The sequence below is a fragment of the Thamnophis elegans genome, chromosome 12, assembly GCF_009769535.1.
Source record: "Thamnophis elegans isolate rThaEle1 chromosome 12, rThaEle1.pri, whole genome shotgun sequence".
NCBI classification, from domain to species: domain Eukaryota; kingdom Metazoa; phylum Chordata; class Lepidosauria; order Squamata; family Colubridae; genus Thamnophis; species Thamnophis elegans.
Genome location: NC_045552.1, coordinates 56669266 through 56689901, shown reverse-complemented (window position 1 = coordinate 56689901; position 20636 = coordinate 56669266). Strand labels below are relative to the sequence as shown.

At 48.2% G+C, this 20636-nt stretch overlaps 1 long non-coding RNA gene across 1 annotated transcript; it reads left to right on the top strand.

Annotated features, from left to right (window-relative positions):
• Nucleotides 1–10676: 10676 nt before the first annotated feature.
• LOC116515471 lies at nt 10677–12191 on the top strand. Its single transcript, XR_004256259.1, has 3 exons — nt 10677–10763; nt 11342–11408; nt 12116–12191. It is a non-coding gene; the product is annotated as an uncharacterized LOC116515471 (long non-coding RNA).
• The last annotated feature ends 8445 nt before the right edge of the window (nt 12192–20636 follow it).

The window sequence follows — 20636 nt, the reverse complement described above, 5'->3', positions numbered from 1 at the left end:
TTTCCGCTCTTCTTTCTTTTCCCCCCCCCTTCTTTCTGCTGGAAAAATGCAGGTAACGTTTGTTTATAAAGAAGATCAGGTGGCTTGTAAGGTCGTCTCTGTTTAGAGCAGGGGTTTCATTTCATTCATTTCATTTCATTCATTTTCATTTTGTTATACTTATATGCCGCCCTTTTCCCCCCCCGAAGGGGACTCAGGGCGGCTAACAAATCAAATCAGGGAAGGGGGGGGGGTACAGATAAAAAAATAAAAACGAAACATAACAATACATAATTTAAAAACATACAACAGTCATACCATTCGAGACGGGGGCAACAGCTCTTTAGCCCCAGGCCTGTCGGAAGAGCCAGGTTTTAAGGCCTTTGCGGAAGGCCTGGAGGGTGGTGAGGGTACGAATCTCCACGGGGAGTTCGTTGCAGAGGGTCGGAGCAGCCACAGAGAAGGCTCTCCTCCGGGTAGTCGCCAGTCGACACTGGGCGGCGGATGGAATTCGGAGGAGGCCTAATCTGTGGGATCTAATCCGTCTAGTGGAGGTGATTGGCAGCAGGCAGTCTCTCAAGTTCCCCAAACTTGGCAATTTTTAAGATTTGTGGATTTCAAGAAGCATAGCCGGCTGGAGAATTCTGGGAGTTGAAGTCCACAAGTCTTTAAAAAGTTGCCAAGTTGGAAGACCTCTGGCTTAGAAGTGTTGAGAAAATAGATGTTTTTATTATAGATGAGAACTTTCAGGGTGCCTTATTTTTCTCCCCCCCCCCCGCAGGTCAAAAGTTTAGCCATTTAAAACACACACACAGACACACAGACACACACACTAGTTAGTTTATTAGTTTTGTATGCCGCCCACTCCCGAAGGACTCCGGGAGGCTTACAATAAAAAGGGAAGGGGGATAAATAAGACAATACAACAATTTAAAATACAACAACATTCATAATTAAAGTGGGGCTGGATACTTCAACAGCCCCAGGCCTGCCGGAACAGCCAGGACTTAGTAGCTTTACGGAAGGCCGGGAGGATAGTAAGGGTCCGGATCTCCACGGGGAGCTCGTTCCAAAGGGTCGGAGCAGCCACAGAGAAGGCTCTCCTCCGGGTAGTCGCCAGTCGACACTGGCCGGCGGATGGAATTCGGAGGAGGCCTGCATCCACACCTGCCCGTTCTTTAGCTGGCATTGGTCTTCAAGGACGGACACACACACACACAAAATCCGGACCCTTACTACCCTCCTGGCCTTCTGTAAAGTTACTAAGTCCTGGCTGTTCCGACAGGCCGGGGGGCTGTTGAAGTATCCAGCCCCGCTTCAATTGTGAATGTTGTGTATTTTTTTAAATTGTTGTAATCTGAACATAGATTAACAGAGTTGGAAGGGACCTTGCAGGTCATCTAGTCCAACCCCCTGCCCAAGCAGTCCCTACGCTATGTCTGTCCTTGTCCAGACCCACAAATAACTTTACTTTTAGTGTTTTGGCAAGCTGCATGCCTTGAACTGCAGGAAAAAATAAATCCCCACCACCACCAAATTTGCAAAGAGCTAGCTGGCGAGCCCTTCCTGACACAAGACAAAATAACATGGAACCTACAGAACAAAAGGCATGTGCAGATAATTACACCATTTCAAACAAACAAGCACCAAAGCCCATTCGCGTTGAAGAAGGGAAGGAGGGGAGGGAGAGAGAGACTGAAATTAGGTGACGCTGAACAGAAACATTCTTTGGTTTTAATTCATGTTAATCCCTCTGAGGCAAAAGTCTGAAATTCTTCCAGAGCAGGAGATAACAGCCCAAAAACAGCCAGCAGGAAGTTGTTCCTTTACTCAGTTTCGTGTTTAGCTAAATAACATCTTCCTCTTTTTCTTTTCTCTCTTTTTTTTTCTCTTTTCCTCCCTCTGTTTTTTTGTTTTTTTTTTGACGGCAGAAAGAAAAACAAGTGGGCGGCGAGTCCTTCTTGAAAGAGGAAGTTAGAAGAGCTGGCTTTTACGGACAAAATAATAGCAGTTAGACTTATAGCAATAGCAGTTAGACTTATATACGGCTTCATAGGGCTTTCAGCCCTCTCTAAGCGGTTTACAGAGTCAGCATATCAGCCCCCAACAACAATCCGGGTCCTCATTTCACCCACCTCGGAAGGATGGAAGGCTGAGTCAACCCTGAGCCGGTGAGATTTGAACCACCGAACTGCAGAGTCAGCTGAAGTAGCCTGCAGTGCTGCATTTAACCACTGCGCCACCTCGGCTCTACATAGCAATAGCAGATAGACTTATATACCGCTTCATAGGGCTTTCAGCCCTCTCTAAGCGGTTTACAGAGTCAGCATATTGCCCCCAACAACAATCCGGGTCCTCATTTCACCCACCTCGGAAGGATGGGAGGCTGAGTCAACCTAAAAGCCATCCTTGCCTTAAAGGCAAGAATCCCTGAGTTTGGGAAATCAAGAAATCAAGGGAAGGCTGGGAAATAAAATTTGCAGAAGGTAGAAGTTCCTTGCTTTTGTGGATCAGGGGAAAACGTAGGTACACCCACGTTACACCTATCCTCCGTGAGCTGAAACTGGCTGCCCATCGGTCTCCGGACATGCTTCAAGGTGCTAGTTGTTACTTATAAAGCCCTGCATGGCATCGGACCTGGGTACCTGAGAGACCGCCTCCTGCCAATTACCTCCCCAAAGACCGATTCGATCGCACAGGCTTGGCCTTCTTCGGGTTCCATCCGCCAGCCAATATCGGCTGGAGATCCCCCGGGGGAGGGCCTTCTCTGTCGCAGCTCCAGCCCTCTGGAACAGAGTTTAGAGTTTTATTTCATTTGTATGCCGCCCTTTTCCCTAAGGGGACTCAGGGCGGCTCACAACTCAAAAAGGGAAGGGGGGGATACAAACAGTTTAACAAGAACACAAAACTATACATAGTTAAAAAGCACAACAATCATACCATTCGAAATAGGGGCAGCGAATCTTTAGCCCCAGGCCTGTCGGAATAGCCAGGTTTTAAGGGCTTTGCGGAAGGCCTGGAGGGTGGTGAGGGTACGAATCTCCACAGGGAGTTCGTTCCAGAGGGTTGGAGCAGCCACAGAGAAGGCTCTCCTCCGGGTAGTCGCCAGTCGACATTGGCTCCCCGTGGAGATCCGGACCCTTACTACCCTCCCGGCCTTCCGTAAAGTTACTAAGTCCTGGCTGTTCCAATAGGCCGGGGGACTGTTGAAGTATCCAGCCCAGCTTCAATTGTGAATGTTGTGTATTTTTTTAAATTGTTGTATCGTCCTATTTACCCCCTTTTCCCTGTTTTATTGTGAGCCGCCCGGAGTCCTTCGGGAGTGGGCGGCATACAAAACTAATCAAACAAACAAACGAAATAAGTTGCACAACCAGGCCATATCAAACCGTTTTCCTTACTCCTTCTGTTAGGTCCGTCTCCCAGCCCACAACTTATCCCGTGGAAGTTATTAAGGAAGGACGTTCTCTTCAAGCAGCTGCTCCCCAAAATTTCCAGCAAATTTCACCGCTCGCAAAGGAAATCGTAGCAACCACTGGAGTCTCGGCAATTTTGCAGGGTGCGCGTGGAGCAGTTCGTTGGTCTGGACGAGGACAGAAATGGTGTAGGGTCTGCTTGGAGGGGGGGAAGGGTTGGACTAGATGACCTACAAGGTCCCTTCCAACTCTGCCAATCTGTATTCAGCTTTTGGCTTTAGGTCAGGGTGTCTCAACCTCCTCTGCCACTTTAAGAGGTGTGGACTTCGATTCCCAGAATTCCCCTTCCCCTGGGGAATTCTGGGAGCCAATAGGCGGAGCCAAGCATGGCCTGAATCGGGGGCACGAAGCTGAGCCAGGAGAAAGGCCAGTGTGGATTCCAAAGAGGAGCCAACCACTAAGAGAAAAGAGTTGTGTCCAATTGCCATTACAGGTAGTCCTCGACTTGCGACCAGAAATGAGCCCGAAATCTCCATTGCTTAAGCGAGGCAGCTGTTAGGCGAGTTTTGCCTCGCTTTACGACTTCCCTTGCCGTGGTTGTTAAGTGAATCGCTGCAGCTGTGGAATTAGTCGCGCGGCTGTTAAAAGTGAATCCGGATTCGCTACCAACTTCGCTCGTCGCAAAAGGGGGAAATCCCGTAACCCCGGGGACTCTGCGATCGTCATAAGCACCAGCCGAATTGTCGTGCCGAGCGTCTGGATTTTGATCATGTGGCCACGGGCCTGCTACGACGGTCGTAAAGTGTGAAAAAACGGTCCCAAGTGACTTTTTTCAGTGGTCACTAAGCCAAGGATTACCTTACACAAGGTTTTGCTGGCCGGCCATGTAATACAACGCCTTCCTTTTTCAAAAACTTTTGAGCTGCTGGGGTAGGAGGAATCACTCTCCTCGCCACCTTCCACGCCTGGACCAAGAAGCCCGAACCCCATAATTAAAAGTTGCAGTGGGGAAACTCCAGACGAACCCTCCTCGCTCCGGGACTCGCTCCAGCCCAGTAGCAACACCCCGTCGACCGCAACACCACGACACCCGGATGGACCAACGTCCATCCATCATCTGGCGTGGATTCGCCTTTCCGCCAAGGGTAACGTGTCGACTCAGCGATGGGAGGTGGTTGATCTCACACGCTGGGGAGGGGGGTGGGGAGGCAACCAGGCCTGGGAACCCTTCCTGGAGCGGAAGGGAGGGGGCTCTAAAGGGGCACCCAAGGACAACCCCATCCTTTTGCCCCCCCCCTCGTCGCCCTGTGGGGAGGACACCCCCCCTCCCTCCACCTTCTGAATTGCTGGCTTTTCTTACAAAAGAAAAAGGACTGGACTTATCTTGAAAAGGTGTAAAAAAACAAGCAATTATTTTTTTAAAATCCCATTTTATGAGAGGAAAAGGGCCCGGATCCTGTAATAAATGAGTCCATTTGAGGGGACCTTGGTTGAAAAAGTCTCAGGTGACGGATGTCCCCCCAAAGGGGACTTTTCAGGAGGCCAACTGGACTTTCTCTTCGCTTCTCATCCAAGGAAAAAAAAAAAAACTTTTTGGAACTTTTCAACTTGGTTGGGGAAAAGTTTTGCCCCAAACTGTGAGTGGGACGACCAGTTCAAAGTCGCAACGGCACGGAGAAAAGTGTCATCCCACACTTACGACCGTTAAGAGCATCCCTGCGATCACGTCACTGAAAGCTGCACACTTGGCAACCGACTCATGACAGTTGCAGCATCCGTGTCTGTCTGTCTGTGTGTGTGTGTGTGTGTGTGTGTGTGTGTGTGAGAGAGAGAGAGAGAGAGAGAGAGAGAGAGTGTGTATCAACTTTGTGACCCACTGACCAGCAAAGTCCAGGAGGAAGCCAGATTTGGTTAGCAACTGGGTTTGCTAACTTAACAACCGCAGTGATTGTCTTTTAATAGGCAGGGCGAGAAATGTTCCACTTAGTGGCAGAAATTAGCGACGCAACGCCTCCCTTCTCAACAGCCTTCTCGTGGCTGTGCCCGCTTTACAAGTGATTTTAAGTGAAGGACTAAAGTATATATAAGGTGAGCATTTGGGGGAAGGGGCTTCAGGGGTCTCTCCTTAATGCTCACAATGCAGATAACGGATTTCCAGCCCCTTCCTCTATGACAGTGTTTCTCAACCTTGGCAACTTGAAGACGTCTGGACTTCAACTCCCAGAATTCCCCAGCCAGCATTCGCTGGCTGGGGAATTCTGGGAGTTGAAGTCCAGACGTCTTCAAGTTGCCAAGGTTGAGAAACACTGCTCTATGAACAGGATTTGCTCCCCAAATTAAAACCCTGTCGATCAGTGGTGGCTGACGGCCTTTTCTGGACCGAGTGTCCGAAGCATCCCTGAACCCCCCCCAAAATGCAATGCACATAGGCCTCGTGCCTTAAAAGCCCATCCTCCCCAGCCACCCTGTGCAGGATGGAGTTGTTGCACATCTGGAGTAAACAGCTGCACCAGACCTTCTGCAGGGGATGCGCAAGACTGGAGGGGAGGGGGAGACTGTGCTTGGTGTGTGTGTGTCATCGAGGCAGCCCCAACGGGCTTTCAGGGCAGGTACGGACGCTGGTTTGACTTTTTTGACCGCCCTGCGGTCCCGGCGGGGCGGAGGATCGAGGCGCGAGGTTTACTTTCGCGGATCGCGGCAACCGGCTCCCCAAAACTCTGGAAATCCGGGCTTTTCTTGTTCTCGAGCCCAGCCCCGATCCTGAAGCTCCGACGACCCCCGGTTTTTTCTTGGTGGGGGGGGGGGGTTGCCCATCCCTCCCTCCAGAGTTCCCGGACCGACGCCTTCGGGGAAAGCGCCGCGCTCAGCCCGTCCGCCCCGCCGGGGGGGGGAAAGCGCCGCCGCTGCCTTTGCGCCCGATCCCGTCCGGGAGAGCAGCCTTGCCCCGCGCAGCGGAGGATGCGAGCGCGCGCGCCGGCCCAACCTTCTTCCCCCTCCTCCTCCTCCTCCTCCCCCCCCCCGCGAGAGACCCGCCCGCCCCCGCCCCCAGGCCTGGGCGGTGCCTCCCCGCCGCCCCCCCTCCCCTCCCCTCCCCGCCCCCCCCTCCCCCCTCAGCTCCCAGCATCCTTTGCAGGCGCTACAATGAAATTTGCAAAGTTTTTTCGATTTCGGCGCCATTTTCGAGTGGACTCGGAGGTGAGGAGGGAGGGCGGGGAAAAGAAGGGGCGCCCCGGGCCGGGGGCCCCCGCGGGGGGAGCCCCCAAAAAATCCCCAAAAAATCCCTAAAAATCCCCCCGGCCTTAGGAGAGCCCGGGAGAGGCGCGGGAAGGGCGGGGGAGGCGCGGGAGCGGCGCTTGGGCGGGGGAGGAGGGCGGGGGAGGGGAGGGGGGGGGGGAGGAGGAGGAGGAGGCGCGCGCGAGGGAGGGGGGAGGGGGGACCCCCGACACCGGCCGGCCCCCTCCCTTGCTCTCCCCCCCACACCACCGGGGAGGGGGCGAAAGAGAGGGGAGAGGGGGGGCCCGCTTGGAGACCTCCCCCCCCCATCGCAGTCCGTCAAAGTGGGCAAACTTTTCTGGCGGGGGGGGCAGTCTGAGGTGGGGGGGGTCAGTTTCCTCAAGGCAGGAGGAGGGGAAGCCCCCCCCCCCACGGTGCCACGGGTGGGGTGGGGGGCGGCGCTGCCCTGCGGACGGGACCCGCCCCCCCCTCACCTTTCCCCCCCCCTCAGGAAAGGCCGCCACCCGCGCCCCCTCCGCCCCTCCGCCCCTCCGCCGCCGCCGCTTCCTCCGCCTGATACTTTTTAGCTAAATATGGATACAGCGCGGAAGAAGAAGAAGAAGAAGCGGCCGGGGAAGAGTCGCGCCCGCCTGCCCGCCCGGCGGAGCACATCCGCGCCGGGGGGCTCCGGGTGGGGAGGGGGTGGCTGGGCCCGTCCCGGCCGGGGGTCCCTCCTGTCAGCCCCTTCCCAGCCCTCCTCGGGTGCGGGTGAGGGGCTCCCGGGGGTCCTGCCTGGGAAAAGACGCGCGTGGCGGAGGGGAGGGAGGGAGGGGGGGGAAGCCTGCGGGGATCGAGGGGAGGGGAGGGGGCTTCGCCACTTGCAACCGCAGCCCCCACCCCGGGGGGAAACAGGGAGGGGAGGGGGGAGAGCCAGGGGAGGGGAGGGGAAAGTGACAGGGGCCAAACCCGGGGGGCTTCGAGTCCTTTCGTGTCCCCCCCCCCCCCGCTTCTTTCTGTCTTGCCTTTCCTTCGCCCTCGCCCGCCGCCGAGGAAGGTGGCAACGGGACGTGGAGCCGGCGGAGCGGGAGTTAAAAGTGATGCACGGCTGAATATATATATAAAGATATGTATGTATGTATGTGTGTGTGTGTGTGTGTGTGTGTGTATATATATATATATATATATATATATATATATATATATATATATATATATATATATATATATATGTATGTGTGTATATATATATATATATATATGTATGTATGTATGTGTATATATATATATGTATATATGTATGTATGTATGTGTATATATATATGTATATATGTATATATGTATGTATGTATGTGTATATATATATGTATATATGTATGTGTGTGTGTGTGTATATATATATATATATATATATATATATATATATATATATATATATATATATATATATTTATATTTCCTTCCCTCCGAGGGAAATCGGTTGCAGCAAAAAAAAAAAAAGACTTTTCTCTCCCACCCCCCAGTACAAAAAAAAGAGAGAAAAGTTTCTACCGAAGCAAAAGTGCTTTCAAAAAAAAAAGGGGGGGGGGGCAAAAGACGTTTTCATTGGCCTGGAGTCACGTTTAAGAGAGGAATGGCCAAGGAGAAGAAGATGGTTTCATTTCACTTTTTCAAGTCTTTAAAGTGCTTTTTTTATTCCCCTTTTTAAAAGTTTTTGAAATGTAAAATGCGATGGTGGGGTGTTTTTTTTGTTTTTTGCCGGTTCTTGTCCCGGAGATAAAAGTGATTGGAATAAGTGGGTTGAATTCAAAGTGGCCCGTTTCCGATGGAAAAGAGGAAATTTTGTTTTGGATTGTACAAAAGTTTTGAAAAGGTGCAGACCGCTCGCAATCAATTCTATTTTTTCTTTATACAAAAGTGCATTCGTCTTAAAAAAAAAACACAGCATATGTCTGTAATTAATTAATTTTTAAACTGTAAGTCACTTTTCCCCCCCAAAAAATAAACAATTTTAGAAATTATTTTGCCCAGTATTATACTTTTTGTCATTACATGTTTTATTTTACAACCATTGATTGAAATGTAATTTAAGAAACGGATTAAAATAATGGTACAATGGTACCATGAGCTAATAAAAACAAGGTAGACTTTTTAAATTACAGAATCCATTAAAAATATTTGTTTATTCCTTATGAAGCCTAATTTAGATTTTTTTAAAAAATTGTTCCTTACATTAAAAAAAAAATTTTTTTAAACAAAAAGTTGCAGCTATATATTTTTAGGCATTAATTATTTATTTATTGAATAATCTTTTTTTTTTAAAGTAGTGTGTGTGGGAAATTTGCAAGATCCCAGATTTAATCTAAAAATGTCCACATTTTCTAAAAGTTTGGACTTTTTAATATACATAAAATCAATACAACTCTCTTGCATTTCGCTACACCATTTTTTTGCTGGTATTTTTGTACAGGAAGTGTAAAAAATAAAAGGACAGAGGAACTTCAAAAATAATAAGCTGAGTGCACGAATATAATATGGCTGGGGATAAAACTTAACGTTGTCCCCTTTTAATCATATGCCCGCAGCAGCTAGAAGAATTTTGAGGAGTTGAGAGGAATATTTTTTTCTCTCCCTTTAAAAAAATGCAGACCAAAAGTGTGCAAAAGAGGGGGGGGATACCCCCTCTTGTGTAGCTATGGCAGGAAAGACCCTCAAAAGATTAGCATTTGTAATTGTCTAATTTTGCAGTAGTTGCCAGGTGCCCTTTTTGAAATCCTAAATCATAACGTTTCAGCTGGAAAAATGTGCAACGGGAGTGACAGATCTTTAAACAGATAATCTGTTGCAGATCCTTTTAAATGGGTGCTGATTCTGGTCAAGTTTTCTACTTCCCTGCCGTCCTTGGTTTGAACAAATGGTGTTTTTTAAGAGTTTGGTTTTTTTAAAGTCTGCAGTGCAGCTTTTGCATCTAGAGGAGGCGACACTGGTCGGAACGGAAAAGCTCGAGGGAGTTTAAAATACTGTTCTTCGTCAGCACTTTTGAGGGAAAACTTTTACTGGCATTCTAATATACAGTATATGGAGCCTTCCCTTCCCTTGTGCTCCGTTTAAAAGAAGTAATAAAAACTTCCCCGGCATGAAGTGAAGGGAGACTGCAAATTCTTCCTCCTTGCAAAAATTTAAGAGCTGTGCAACGAGACGGTTTATTTAGGCTAAGAGGAGAGTTTGGTAACCAGCTTAATCAATAGGTTAATCCTGGTTTGTTTCTAAATGATCTTTTGTGAGAGGATAAAATGGGGAGGGGAAGGGGTGCGTACGTGCTTTAGACCCAGTGGTTGGTGATGAATTAAAAAAAAAAAGAGGGTGGCATTTTGGAGAATAATCTGTATTTTGGAAATTATTTACCATTTGTGGAAGTTTAGTTTCAGTGTCCAAACTGATGCTAGTTGAAAACATATTGTGATACTGTTCGTTTATGTTTATTTTTAAAGGTGCTATTTTGCCTTAAGCAATGTTGAAACAATATAGCAAGGAGATTGTTTTAAAATTTCACTGGGGTGAGTAAATTTTTCTATTTCTTGTAGGTCAGGCAGAGACCCTTTCCCCCCCTCCCAAAAGAGAGTGACTTGGGTAAGTCCACTCAAAATTAATAATATTTTTTATTTCACTCCCCCACTTTTCACATAGGATTGTTTCAGGCTAGGCTTTTAATGGAGATGTAAAAATGTCCATTCTTTCTACAGGAGAGAAATAGGAAAGATGAAATGTTCCACGAATATATTATTTTTTTAAATTCATGCTCAAATAGACAATTAGAGCACAATTCAGTTCCAGAAGCAATTGTGACCATACACAATTCAGTAGGTTTTCTCTTGGGAAACAATTTTGCTTCGTTTCTATCACCCCCAACTCCTGATGTGTTTTTAGTTTTGTGGAGGCCACTGCAGTTTGAAAATAATGTTTGTGGTTTTAGCACACAGTGTAGACTTGTGGTTAATTCTTTAAGCTATTTAAATAGACCAGGCTTCACGTGTGTGAATCCAGTCTTTTCTGTTTTCTATGTGAAGGTGTGCCCATTGTGTCTCTTAAATATGGATGGACTTCCACAGATTAGAAACACAACTGTTGTGAATCTGCCCTCGAAGGTCACTTCATCCAGTAAGAATCTTTTTATAACCTTCATCCATACCTAAAAGTGTGTTGAAATGAGATGCAGCCTGTGTTGGTTTCTATTTATTTATTATCGTATTTTGCTCCCTCTTTGCTTATTGCAAATAAACTCACAGACAAGCCACAGAGTTCTCAAAACTCAAGTTTCGCTCTGCTACAAAGGGAGTTATTAAAATGTTGGTTGGGTGAGGGCGTGTGAGTAGGATGTGATAACTTTGAAAGCCCTTTTGTGACTCGCGAAACGGGGCTTACGACAAATTTCGTTCTAGAGGGTTATGGTAGACTCTTTGGCTACACCAATGTCTCTCAAGTGTTGTTGGCTTTAAGGTGGGTGGACTTCCAGAATTCTGGGAGTTCATATCCACCCACCTTAAAACCACCAATCTTGAGAAAAAAACGTTGTGCTACAAAGTTGGGAATTTGTCCCCTTTGCTTGCTTGGCTGAAGATCCAAGGGTTTCATAACGGTGAAGAAGATAATCTGGATTTTAACCCTGTTCTGTTTTCCATTTTCTTCAACTCTTGAGTTGACTTCTTTTTTGGGGGGGGGGTCCTTTTTAATTTCAGGCATAGGTTCTGTGCATTAGCTGAAGCTCCGTGATGGAGGAGGAAGACACCGGGCAGACAATTTTGGGTATGTTTTGTTTCCCTTTGCTAGATTAACGGAGGGGGAAGGGAGGAAGGCCGACATTGTCCGGTTTATTACTTTGTCCGGTTTATTACTTTGTCCGGTTTATTACTTTGTCAGTGGAGGTAAAAGAATGTGTCGGCCTTCAATTTAATGACTGCAGCTTCAGTTGAAATCGAGTCTACAAGCTGTTAGCAATGTCCTCCAGCCAGAACATTGTGCCTCCTTGCTCAAAGAAGTCTTCTCTAGCTCTGAATGTAGTAGCCAAAATGTAGTAGCCAAAATAAAGCTGAGAAAGAGACACAAGGCTCTCTTTCTTAGCAATCCATAACTGGTTACACGCTTCAAAATTCCAAATAATAGATTCTCATGTCTTCCATGAACTCTCATGGAGCTGTAGGAGAGAGTCCATCTCTGGCTGGGATTTGGCTCCCAGTGGATCCTTGTTTCTGAGTGGAAGAATAAAATAAACCCACAAGACCATCAAAGTGATCAGATTCCATCTTTCTGTGGGAACGGGGGTTTCCCCGCCCCCTGCAACCAGTATTTGGGGGAGGGAGGAGGGTTTTCCCCACCTAAGAGTTAGTGCTCGCAACTTCCTCTCGTAGCTCAAAAGGTTCGTGAGCTTTTGCATTCATGCCTTTTTTTTTTTGTCTAAAATGCGCATTAAAACCGTTTGTAAGATCTTTGCTTGTGGGGTTTGATGTTTTTAGCTCCTGTTGCAACTGAAGGAAAATCTGTACCAGGACTTCTCTTTGCATTGTTTATATTCCTCGCAGGTAAGTTGACACAGGTGAGTAAAACGAACAGATATTTGAAAGAGTCGCATAGGTTGGTTCAGAGCAATCCCTTCCTCCCATTAGCGGCTTGTGGCTGAATTGGCTGGGAGGTTTTTAAGTACCCCCCACTCGTCTTCTCTCTGCATTTCAGGCTTTTAGCAGAAGCAACAGGCACCCCCTAAAAAATAACTTTTCGGTTGCTTCTATTAGTTGCTGTGAACAGGAACTGCTACAGGAACATGGGGGTTGTGGTACCCATCTGGGCCATCGTCTGAACATGCCATCTGATCTCCTTCAGCTTTCGTGGCTTAAGTCCTGCTAAGCTGTGGCAGCATTTCTCTGCTAAATTTCCACCCAGGAGAAAAAGCCTATAACTTGCATATAGTCCATTTAAAACGTTCCTTGAAGCATACCTGTTCGTAAAGCAGTGGCTGTAAAGATGCCTCAAAGACACCATTTGGATAAACAAATTAATTCATTAGAGCCGAGAATACTTACAGTTTGTTTCACAGGCTAGAAACCTGGTCGCTGGTTCTGATACTATTGGCATTTTATATAATTCTTTCCATTTCTGAGGATTTGGTGTGTGTGTGTGTTTTTTTTCTTTAAACCAAAATAGAACCCTGAACTCTTTTAAATGAGTTTAGTTTTCTTCTTAAGACAGTCATGTGTTTTAAAAGCCTCCCCTGTAGAACATGTTCGTGGAATTACTGAACAGGGAGGGATATCTAAGTTTATAATGCATTTATATGAGGTGTGGACAAGTTGGGTGATTTAAAATGAATAAAGGAAATTGTAAGCATTTTAATCCAACTCAAAGTACTTGGAAGGCTTTAGATCAGGCATGGCTGCAAAACTTGCTGTATATCTTAACACATAGATGAACTAAGAATTATTAAGTAAATTAAATAATTGGAGGGATCAGCTATATAAAGTCCTGCAGTTAACAATGTGCACAGGACTTATTTAAAGAAAGAAAAAACTGCTAACTATGCTTATAACATATAAGTGTTGGTCCACAAGAAATAAAATACAGAATCCATAGTTGCCTAACCTTTTTATCAGAACATACCAATAAATGCTTTTGTGACTGACAGCTGTCACTGCAGCGCATACCAAATAAATACGAAAGGTTGATGGGAAACCAGTTTCTCAAATTGCTTAATTATCCAACTGAGATTATACCTGTACATTTATACGCTGGAGTAAATTCATTGTTCGAAATGCACCACTGGCTACCGCTGGGACAGGCGCATTTTAGAGGGGAATGTAGGAATTCTGGCCTGGAGAAGACCAATTAATTTGGGAGGCAAGCATGGAAAATCCTTAGCTTACATAAAACCATGCAGGCTTTTTTCTTTCCCCATCTGATACAACCTACGGAATCAATAGTTTTGAGTCCTCCCTGAGTTGTTCAGAAGCCGAGAATTCGTTCTCCAAACGCTTTTACGAGGTGCTGATTGACATTCTGTGGTTGCTACTTGTTCTGTTGCGACTTTGAACCTTTTCTCCCTGTATGTTTAGAAGTGGGGAGAGGGCGGGGGGGAGAAACGGCACTTGCTGACATCCTGCTTCTTGGATTGCTTTCATTCCTTCGGGACCCTCACTCAAATAGCAATAGCAATAGCAGTTAGACTTATATACCGCTTCATAGGGCTTTCAGCCCTCTCTAAGCGGTTTACAGAGTCAGCATATCGCCCCACACAGTCTGGGTCCTCATTTCACCCACCTCGGAAGGATGGAAGGCTGAGTCAACCTTTGAGCCGGTGAGATTAGAACCGCCGAACTGCAGGTAACAGTCAGCTGAAGTGGCCTGCAGTGCTGCACCCCTAACCACTGCGCCATCACCTCGGCCAACCTTGAGATGATGTAGCAGCACGACATGGTTTGTAGAGAAAAGAAGATACAGACCGTTCTGGGCTGCCCCATGGCCTCAAGGATTCAGTCGAAAGAGAAGCCATCATCATCAGCCAAAGGGAAGCCAAGACCGTCCCAAACGTAGCTTACCTGGCCAGGTATGTTTCAGTACGAATACTTTTGAGTGGGTTCTTGAAGCATCCGCCTTATAACTTTCCTTTTCCTTTCCCACTTTAAAAATGAAAGAAATATGGGAGATGATTTCACCCAAACCGCAAGAGTCTGGTGCCTCCGCCAGAATCCACAATATTGGGAATGAGAAAGAAATTGCAAAGACAAAATCGAGGCCATGCGGCCTCTGAAGGCAGGGGTGGTCCAAAACCTTGGGAACTTTTTAAGACCAGCTGGCTGGGGAATAATTCTGGGAGTTTTAGTCCACAGGTACTCTTAAAAGTTGCCAAGATTGGATACCTCTGCTCTGAGGGCATTTAAAAGTGGCTAGCATCCTTCCTCAGTGATTTTATTCCCAGCAGAACTAAGCTCTGAACAGAATAGAATAACTGAGTTGGAAGGGACCTCGGAGGTCTTCTAGTCCAACCCCCTGCTTAGGCAGGAAACCCCACACCACTTCAGACAAATGATTGTCCAACCTCTTCTTAAAAACCTCCAGTATTGGAGCATTTACAACTTCGGGAGGCAAGTCGTTCCACTAATTAATTGTTATCTCATTGTCAGGAAATTTCTCCTCAGTTCTAAATTGCTTCTGTCCTTGATTAGTTTCCACCCATTGCTTCTTGTCCTGCCCTCAGGTGCTTTGGAGAATAGCTCGACTCCCTCTTTATGGCAAGCTCTGGATTGCAGGCTGCTAGGCAGAACAATACGTTTCCTTTTGAAAGCACAGCTTCAAATTCACGAGAGCTACAGCCCCCTCCACCCAAGTCAAAAGAGACAAGATTTCAGTCTGAATTGTTGTTGTTGTTGTTGTTTATTAGTTTTGTATGCTGCCCACTCCCGAAGGACTCTGGGCGGCTCACAATAAACAGGGAAAGGGAAATAAATAAGAACAATACAAAGAATTGTCTTCCAAAATCCCCTATGATCTTTTTTTTTTTTTAATTTCACCAGCATCTTGCAGGGCAACAGAGCAGCCTGCTCTTTGTTACTCCAGGGGTGTGTGTGTGTGTGCAGAAAACAGAAAGATCTGCCTGCTATGCTTTAGCAGCACGTAAATACTGGAGTTTAGGATGGTCTCCAGTATTGCTTTGCTGCTGCAGTGAAGCTGGCACCTGCTGCGGGAAACTGGGCCTGAAGTGATGCAAAGGGCTTTTGTTCGTTGTCCGCTGAGCGAGAGTTTTAGGGAGTTGTGATTCTCCCCAAATAATAGCAATAGCAATAGCAGTTAGACTTCTATACCGCTTCATAGGGCTTTCAGCCCTCTCTAAGCGGCTTACAGAGTCAGCATATCGCCCCCAACAACAATCCGGCTCCTCATTTCACCCACCTCGGAAGGATGGAAGGCTGAGTCAACCCTGAGCCGGTGAGATTTGAACTGCCGAACTAGCAGTCAGCTGAAGTAGCCTGCAGTGCTGCATTTAACCACTGCGCCACCTCGGATCAAATAAATCAACATTCCCTCTTGCCATATTTGAGAATAAAACATTCTCCCTCCAGTAGGGTGAAAACGGGGCAGCATAGCCTGAGCTAAAGTCTTCTGCTGATAAACAGGGTTGTTCTTTTTGTCTTGCTTTTTACTCAAAAATCTAACACTCCTGTTTAGAGAATTTAGGGAGACAAATGAGAATATATTTGTAGCTCAGGGTTGAACTGTAGGGTCCTTGGTGCTCTCTGAGCTCGGTTATTCGCTTGCAGATGTTTAATTATCTAACTAGGTAACACCTTCAGTGCTAGAAGGGAGTGGGATCGGCTGTCTTTTATTCTACCAATATAACCCCACTTCCTTGTAGCAGCGGATCTTCTTCCCTAATTGTGTAATAAAATGTTTGCAAGGGGGAAAAAAAAAAACTAAGCTCGGAGAACTCCCAAGGACCCCACAAATAAGCAAAATTTAAAACTTCTGAGTGCGGAAAGAGAGTCTATGAATATAGCAGTATATAGCAATAGCAGTTAGACTTGTATACCGCTTCATAGGGCTTTCAGCCCTCTCTAAGCGGTTTACAGAGTCAGCATATCGACCCCCACAGTCTGGGTCCTCATTTCACCCACCTCGGAAGGATGGAAGGCTGAGTCAACCCTGAGCCGGTGAGATTTGAACCGCCGGACTGCAGATAGCAGTCAGCTGAAATGGCCTGCAGTACTGCACCCTAACCACTGCGCCACCTCGGCTCTTTGCATATTGTAGTAGTCTATGAATATTGTATTGTCCAACTACTACTAAATGTTGTGGCCTCTTGTAATCAGCAAGGGTGGAAATCTGTCCCTGAATCCTCTGTTTCTTGTAGGTTATCAGGAAAACGATTGAAGCATCAACTCTGTAATTTAGCTGACTGGATTCCTGTATTTTATGAAGCGATGGCTTATTTAATTAACACTCTTTTTTTTTTGATAAAGCATAATCGGGTGGGTTTATATACTAACTGATGGCGTATAAATCATATCCTGGCTTTGTTGTGATGACTTTGAGTTAATTCCTCCAGAGTTTAGGGAGAAAAAAATGATGACAAGATTTTCTAGTAAAAGTTATTTTGGGTCTTCTTTAGTGCAAGACCATTTTATAAAACGAATATTTGTATTAAATATCTGGTGTGAATCAACCCTTGTGTGATTGTCCCCTATCGGAGGTGAGATCATTGGATGCTACTGTCTTTGATTGCCAGCTGAATTTGTCTTTAAAAGACAGGCGCCTAACCCTTGTTTATGGAATAAGCCACCGTTTGCCTAGGTTTGCAAGACAAGCTGAACCAAGATTGATTTATTCGGTGCAACATTTTAAGAGGCAAAGCCTCATTTTTTTTTTGCTTATCCTGGTGTGTGAATTTAGCTTCTTCCTCAGAATTTCCTCTAAAAAAAGACCGAAGGGGGAGAGAAATTAGACTACGATTTGAAGAAGGTAGAAAAACCAATCGGAAATCCCGTGGTATCTTTTCAGACTGAGAAAAACGAGTTTTTAATAAAACGGGTTTAGTCTGAAAACGGTCCCCGGATTCCTATCCTCAAACGGCGTCTCGTACAGTCGGGAGATCCGAGATGAAAACGCTGCCTGTTTTCTGGGGAATCCTTCGGGGGTCGGGAGGACCTGCAGGGGCTTTCCCCCACCCAGAGTTCCCCCCACGACTAGGAAGCTGGCTCGGAGCCCCCCCGATGGCTTCGGAAGCGCAAAGCGCTTTTTTTCCCCGGGAGAGAATTGTTGAAGGACGGGCGCCGGGGCCGCACCCGAAACAAAAGCGAGCGGAGCGACGGGGAGCGCATCTTCTGGAGAGAAATCGGGGAGGGGGCTAAGGAGCGGCCCGGCCGGCCCCAGCCCTCCCGTCGGGGCTCCAGCGGCTGACGGAGCTGGCTAGGTCGGTTTGCAAAGCGGGCCGGGAGAGGGAAGCGGACCTCTGGTTACCCCCCTGGGGAACGGCGGGGCTGCCGGCCCTGTCTCGCTTACTGGGCTCCAATGGAGCCCGGACGGATCTTTCGCTTCAACGTGGCCGGGCCCCTTCGGGTGGCGGCGAAGCTTCGCTTTCGTCCGCTCTCCCCAGCCGCCTCCAAGCCCTTCGGACCAGGTCTGGCCCTGAAATCACGGGGCTGAAGGAAGCAGCAGAGGGTCTCCTGCCCGAGCAGGGGGGGGTGGACTAGAAGACCTCCAAGGTCCCTTCCACCTAGCGGGATTCAGTCTAGATCTCTCCCACCGAAGGTCCAAGAGACTTCAAACTGGCTAGGATTTTGCCCGACGTGAAAGCCAGGAAGCCGGGCGGGATGAAGGGTGTTTGAGGCGCCCTCGCGGGCTCTCCAGCCATTTCGGGGCCCCTCCGATAAAAGGAAAACGAAGCCGCCCCTCGACTTTCCAAGGCTTGCCGTGGGGGGGCTGGGGGCGCTTTCCTGGTGATACCTCGTGGCCCATGCGGCCGGGCGCTCAGCTGCGGCTTCCCCCGCGGAGGAGAGGCGTCGGTCTATCCGCTTCTGCCGGGGCTCCTGGGAAGCGCCTGTCCCGACGTGGCGCGTCTTTTCGTTCGCCCCCGCCAGTCGCTCCGTCCCAGGGAAAGAGAGAGGAGGCGCGCGGCGTCGAGGCGGCCCCACCCTGCCCTCCGCCAGGCTGGGCATCCCGCTCTCGCTCGCAACCCTCCGCGCGCCCTCCGGGGATCAGCAGGACCGAGGGAGCCAGCACCCGGTACGAGGCTTCCCCCCGCTCCCCGATGGCGCGGATCGCCTGCCCGCCGCTGAGTTTGCGAAAGAAGTTTGGGGAACCCCAAAAGAACCCTCGCCGGAGCGGCAGCGAGTCTCGCCTTCCCACGCCGCTTCAAATGGGGGTGGGGGGCTTGGGCGTGCCCCTCCAGGCCTACCTCGCAGGGGGCTCGCTTAGGCGGTGGTGGGAAGGGGCGCCACGCGCCCTTCCTGGCGGAAAACCCAGGTAGAACCGCAGTGACAATTGAGGAGGAGGCTGGATTCTCTCTCCGCCCCCCCTAAAAAAAACCAGGCAGGGCTCGCCAAGCTTCCCCCCAAGTCTGGAGGGCGACGCCGTTTGCCCCGCGTGCTTGGGAATCCCCGGTTCCTCTCCCCCGTCTCCTCCCTTTGAGGCGTCCGGGGAGAGGGAGGAAGAGGGACGGGGAGCGCTCGCTAGCGGGAGCCGAGCAGGAGCCCCACCGCTGGCAATTTTCTTCCTGGTTTCCTTCCGCCGGGCTGAGATCTGGGGAAACTTGCGGGAAACCCAGAGAAGGGATCCTTGATTCTGGATAACTGCCGGTGTAAACGGATTCCCATTTCCCTGTTCTGCCTTTAACGCAAACCAAGAGACTTCACCTGCCAAGGTGAGTTAGGTCCCTGACTGGCCAAAGGCAGAGATCCGAAGGCCCAAAGGTGCTTTTTCAGGGGGGGCGACTGAACTTCGTTTTCTTCCTTCTTGAAGACATTTCGCTTCTAATCCAAGAAGCTTCTTCCGCTCTGACAGGAAGGTGGGGAATGGAACTATACTACTAACCTGTTCAAAACTGAAGAAGCTTCTTGGAGAACCGAAACGTCTTCAAAAGATAAACCAAAGTCCAAGTTGTCTTTAAGAAGGTGTTGGATGGCCATTTGTCTGAAACGGTATAGGGTTTCCTGCCTAGGCAGGGGGTTGGACTAGAAGACCTCCAAGGTCCCTTCCAACTCTGCTATTGTATTGCCTCCTGAAAATGCACCTTTGGAAACAACCACGAGTTGGGATGATGGAGGATCCGGATGGCTCTGCGGGATCCATCATCCCCTGCAGCGAAGTAGAATTTCACCATCAGAGCGTTTTGAGAAAGGGGCAGATTCCGCCCCTATTTTCTGTCTAATCCTACCAACAGCGGCATGAAAAAGTCGTTAGGAATACAAAACCGGCACTGACAAATAGATGCCATCACGAATTGTAAAACGTGGAACCACCTATAGCAATAGCAGTTAGACTTATATACAGCTTCATAGGGCTCTCAGCCCTCTCTAAGCGGTTTACAGAGCCAGCATATTGCCCCCAACAACAATCCGGGTCCTCATTTTACCCACCTCGGAAGGATGGAAGGCTGAGTCAACCCTGAGCCGGTGAGATTTGAACAGCCGAACTGCAGTCAGCTGAAGTAGCCTGCAGTGCTGCATTTAACCACTGCGCCACCTCGGCTCTAATATGAAGGAGGCCCACTTTTTCCCACCTGTAATGCAAAGGCAGGATTCGGCCACGTAGTAAGTAGCTAAGTTTCTTTTTACTCGGCATGAAGCACGAACCTATTTGTTCTCATTTGTTACCTTGTACAAACGCTTGAGATTCATTCAATCAATAAAGTCTGTTTTAAACAAAACAAACCTGGAGGTTTCTTGAGCGTGGTTTGAGAAGCGAATCGTGGCCTGCCCCATAGGTGCCACTAAGCCATGTGTTGACATCAGTCCCCAAAGTAACAACACTGATTTAACACAACTGTGAGCATTCCCCACTTCCAGATGGAAGGCAAAATGGACCAACGGATCGCCTGGGTGTGTGTGTGTGCCAGGGCATCGCTAGATGCTTCTGACTTTTCTCAGTCGCAGCTCCATGCCAATATCCGCCTGGCTTCCCTGATGAGTGAGCCACATTTTAATGCGCTGCTGCAAATGTGCTCCAGCACAAGGAACAGCAGAGGTCACCCTCCTGTTGCAGCCAGTAGCGCAGAAAATGAGAACGCTTAAAACTTATTTTAAAACCACCATCCTGAACTGGGGCATAAGAAAACAATGGAAAGTACTGAATGGAAGGACAGAAATGGCACCTAAAATTTTTAGGCACTTGTAATTTTCTAGGGGGCATCAGAATTAGCCAGTCTCATGACAAGACCTCCAGTGTAAAAGACCCCGAAACACACGCAGGGATGAACTGGGAAGCCATGGGAAGAGAGGACTCGCTGGAAAAGACCCTGATGTTGGGAAAGATTGAAGACTAAAAAGGGAAGGG